Source organism: Haplochromis burtoni, unplaced genomic scaffold (genome assembly GCF_018398535.1).
Source record: "Haplochromis burtoni strain Fernald_Lab_line unplaced genomic scaffold, NCSU_Asbu1 Contig_34, whole genome shotgun sequence".
Taxonomy (NCBI): domain Eukaryota; kingdom Metazoa; phylum Chordata; class Actinopteri; order Cichliformes; family Cichlidae; genus Haplochromis; species Haplochromis burtoni.
In genome coordinates this window covers 3,079,015-3,084,093 of record NW_024582395.1, presented here as the reverse complement: position 1 = coordinate 3,084,093, position 5,079 = coordinate 3,079,015, and the positions used below count along the sequence as shown (strand labels likewise).

Below are 5,079 nucleotides of genomic sequence, written 5' to 3'. Positions count from 1 at the left end.
CCCCCCTCCCCTCCCGTGATTGAGTGCTTGGCACAATTAGAAGGTAGACTGCCAAAGAACAAATATTTAATTTTATTTATGCATATGGTATATGTTTGTTTTTCGTGTGACATCTAGAGAAGTACTGTATGTATTGTCATGAATGACTTATGTTTATTTACCTGCGATCAGACTAGGTGAAATTCACCTACCTGACTTTTGCATGAATGTTGACTTTTTCAGGTTATTCATGTTTAAAGACCTGTTTTTCACAGTTGCAAACACTGTATATGCCTGATGTGTCTCTTATGAAAGAGTCATCTCAGTCACAGAGTGAGCACATCAAATGGGTGGGAAAAGTGATTTCTGCATTTGTGGAAATAACTGTAAAAAGTAATTAAATAAGTCTTTATCAGACAGCTAAAAAAATAAATGATTGATCTGCTCGCAATAACGTCTATTTTTCTGTCCTGTTTGTCTTTCTGTTAGAGCTCACAAAAAAATCTTTCTGCTGTAGTGATGTGAATTGCAGAATCCTAGGAATTAAACAATTCAGTAGTTGATACATTATTGTGGTTTTATTGAAAAGAACTATCCATACATTATTTTAAAAATGGCTTAATATTCCTGGGTTGTAATTTTTAGTTAAGAACAAAGTAAAACATGATTAAGATGTAGTTGTTCCAGAGCTTCAGAGGAAGATGGTGATTATGGCTGAAGACACCAGCAGGAGCATAGCACTGGGACCAGTTGGGATAGCACTGTTGCACAAGTTCCCTTCACAGCAGCTCATAGGACTGACACATGGGACACTGTTTATGCAGCTTTTAGTGACGGTACCTGTAAGACATGATGGGAAAACCTCAGTTTAACTAATACTATGTTCATAAAATGTATGATTTACAGCTTTAAACACTTAATACATTGCAGAACAACTTACCGCTTGTAGTAAGGCTGAAACATCGGTCCATACCAGCAGGACAAGTTAAGGCATCAGTGCAGGAGTGAGGGTCAGAGAATGCACATACGTAGCATTTTAATCCACATGCTGCAGAGAAACAAAGACAGCTGTCATTCATAGATGAAGATTCTCCAAATACAAAGCATCATCCATTAGACTGCAGATGTCTTAATGAGATGAAGAAAAGCTTTCTTTTCATTCAGAGAAAAGGCTTCTTATAAAGTTTGTGGTACCACAGCTCAGAGAATGCAACAGGAAATAAAAAAAGAGAGAGAGAGAAAGGCAAAGGACCAGGACTTTTATTAATAAAGAAACAAATCAACAAGAACCAGATTAGATAAAATAATAACCTGCAGATCTATAGAGTATATGCAGGTAAATAGCTTCTTAAAGGCTTTCAAAGAAAAAACTCTGGTAGAGTATTTTATATATTATGCTTTGTATGTTGTTCAGTATATTTCTATGCAAAACAAGAGGAACTTCAATACACAGCAGTATATTCACAGTTGAAACCAGATATTTACATACACTTTATGGAAAACACAAGAACATTTTTTTACTGTACAACATCAATTTAGAGTAAACTTGTTTTGTTTTGGATAAATAAATATTGAAATATCTTTTGAATTAGTTAAATGTCAGAATAAAGAGAGACAGAGCTGTCTATTTTTTATCACTTTCATCAAATTTAGGAGTACATGATACACTAAGTTTATTGTTAATTAATAAGAAAACTCCAGACGATTCCATTCTGAGCTGAAGAAGCTTCTGATAGGTTAGTAGAGTCCATGTGAGTAAATTGGTGGCACAGCTGTGGATGCATATAAGGCAAAACACAGAGTCTGTTTCTTTGACATGGGAAAATCAAGAGATGTCAACCAAAACACCAGGAAAAGAACTGTGGAGCTCCATAAGTGTGGCTCAATTTTGAATACAATTTGGTGCCATTTGCAATTAAGAAATACAGATAGTTTCTCTCTTTACTCTTAAAGTTAACAAATATGTTTTTTATATTTATCAATCTAAAAAAATAAACATTTAGTCTGATTTGATGTTACAATTAAAAAAGTGTTTGTGTTTTGTATCTGAAGAGTACATAAATATGCTGGTTTCAACTGTAGATTTGATGAGTTGTGTCATGGCACAAAGAGAGAGAGAGGGAGAAGAGAGAGAGGAAAGAGAGAGAGAGACGAGAGCAGAGAGAGAGAGGAGAGAGACAGAGAGGGAAAGAGAGGACGAGAGGAGAGGAACAGAGACAGCGAGAGAGCAAGAGCAGGGGCACACATGTAGAATGGTGTCAAGATCACAGAGAGGAGAAGAGAGAGAAACAGAGAGAGAGAGAGGAACAGAGGAGGGAGATGAGAGAGGAACAGAGAGGGAAGAGAGGAGAAGAAGGGTGTAAGAGAGGGAACGAGAGAGGAACAGAGAGAGACAGAGAAAGAGGGAGAGAAGGAACAGAGAAGGCAGAGAGAGGAACAGAGAACCCGGAGAGAGAGAGGAAGAGAGGGGAGAGAGAGGAACAGAGAGGGAGAGAAGAGAATGAGGACAGAAACAGAGATGAAACAAGAGCAGGTGAGAACACACAATGTTAGTCAAAAATGGTTGTTTACCAAAAGTATCACCGTATCAAGGGGTCCTCATGTTATCTGACTGTACCTAGAAATGTTCCCTCTTTTTATGGTTTGCTATTTTTTCATAATTCTATATTTTTAAGTTATGCAGGCTTAGTAATTGCACTAACAAAGGGCTAAATAATTATAGTCAAACTTTCTTTCAATCTTAAATAGATGGGACTTTTGGTAGATAATTTAAATGACTAAATAAGTCGTAGGTGTCAGGTCTAAATGAGATTTTTAGTGCTACTTATCACTTACTAATGTGCGGTTCTGAATTACTGGGATTCTGTCTTGGTTTTATAGTCCTACAGGTAGGCGCCCTGAATTTTGAAACTGTTGTTAAGTCCTGTTAATTCCGGAATCAGTTCTTGGTCTGGTTGAATTGTGGGTTTTAGTCCTCGGTCTTGATTACAAGCTCCGTTTACTTTGTTACTTACCTGTGCTCGCTCTACACTATAAAATAACTAGTTTGAACTTGGTCACGGTTCACTAAGCACATTTGATATATATATTTTTTACTCCCTATATGGAAGTCAACTCTTCTTTTGAACAAAACTCCAAAAACAGAGCCAATTAATCTTTCAATCATGTGTCTAACTCCTCCCCCCCCAAAAAAAAAAAAAAAAATCCCACATGCATACTACCCTTTAGGGCTAAGCCCCGGGTGTTTCAAATGTCTGGCTCCGCCTCTGCTCTTCAATAAAAAGCAAATGGAACCTTATTGTGCAGTGCAAGCAATTGAAATTAATGTGTTTCAAAGCGCAGCGCTGCGTGTTCGGTGCTGTGGGAAAAGGCCTTTAGGATCTGCCATTTCTATTACAAAATACAGTGAGCTCCATAATTTGATTCATAAAGGCAATTTTTAAAATAGTTTTGCATCTATACATGACTATAGTGTATTTTAAATCAAACTTTTAATGTTTCAGCTCTTCAATTTCAATTCCTCAGAAAGTGAGTAGGATGGTACTGAACACCCCGCCTTGTTTAGGAGGTAATTTAAACTTTGTGCCGATGCAACATTGTGCAATATGTTTACAAAAAAGTTAATGCTACCAAATGATCACTAGTTTTAAGATGCACATAGATGGATTTCCTTTACTGCAAAAGGCAGCAATCATAAACTTCATTAATAATAGCTTGCTGTACATGACTATAGTGTATTTTAAATCAAACTTTTAATGGAAAAAAAAATCTTGGTTTAAAATTAGAAGAGCTGAAAGGACCAGTGATTATCTGATTATCTGGTAAAGAACAAGACGAATAAATCATAAGTTGCTCTTACCTGCAGACAAACTCAAAACCAGGATCAGAGCTCCAAGAAGTTTCATGGTGAGACGTAAGAAAGAAGTACACGATGTGCGAGGAGGACAGGTTAAGTAGGCTTTGTTCAGCTCTTCAGTTTCAATTCCTCAGAACGTGAGTAGGACGGTATTGAACACCCCACCCCACCCTTATGTCGATGCAACATTACTCTTATTATCTTCTTGCACCACATGTTCTCCAAAAGATGCTAATGCTACCAAATGATCACCACTATTAAGATACACAGGATAGATTTGCAGTGCTGCAAAAGGCAGCAATCATAAAGTTAATTAAGAATAGGTTACTACTACTCGGTTGGACCTCAGTTTACTACCAGAAGTGCTTTAAACATATATGTTCTTTGTTTTGTTTGTTTTTTGAAAAGCTCTTTGACACACAAAGAAGTATTGTATGTAGTATAACTGGTAAGAATGTTAGACGTTATTAAATGAAAGCTGTTAACATTAATGGTGTTTTTTTCCAGCCTACTCATCCACACAGACATTTTTGTGTAGTGCCGTCTTTTACAAAAGACAAAATAACATTGTTGGTAAGTTCAGTCCAACTTCATGTCTGAGTCTCAGAATGAGCTCATGAAATTATTTGTGAATGAGTACGTTTGAAGTGGTGGGAAAATAGACAGCTGCACCTGTGTAGTTCCAGTTTGGTACAGTTTGTTGGGCTTTTACAAAAACAGTATTAACTGTTTGGAGATTACACAGACTCGCCTTTTCAGAGGCTTAAATTAACTGGACAAACTAGCATAATTTTTAATACTTGAAATAGCAGGATTATTAACTTGAGTTGTAACTGCACTGACTTATTGCCAGTGTGGATATTTAAGACTTTCATTGTCAGACTTTAAGATTTAATTGTATTTATAACATAAAAGTTGAGGAGGTAGAGAGGCATTTTTGGACAGGTCTGGATTTGCAAGGCCTGCCCTAATCAGCAAAGCTGACTCACTAACGCTTACATGGAGCAATCCCAGTTTAAGACTCCTTTGAATCGTTTCCTAGATAGCTGATTTGATGTGTTTTTGCAGAGAAAAACCCCTTGAGAGCGCTCAAGGAGAGAACTGAGAAGAACATGATTAAATGAAACCCAAGACAATATAGGAGAGAGACTGCAAACAGTCTTTCAGAGAAGAGTTTAAAACCCTTATTTTAGAGGTGAAATGTGACAATGTATTAAGTGTTTAAAGCTGTAAATCATACATTT

The 5,079-nt window shown here is 36.7% G+C and overlaps 1 long non-coding RNA gene across 1 annotated transcript; it reads right to left on the bottom strand.

Annotated features, from left to right (window-relative positions):
- Positions 1-306: 306 nt before the first annotated feature.
- Positions 307-4,041, bottom strand: LOC102307493. The gene is made up of 3 exons (XR_315578.3): positions 3,839-4,041; positions 920-1,027; positions 307-819 (listed from the first exon to the last, which is right to left on the bottom strand). It is a non-coding gene; the product is annotated as a ly-6/neurotoxin-like protein 1 (long non-coding RNA).
- Between the last annotated feature and the right edge of the window lie 1,038 nt (positions 4,042-5,079).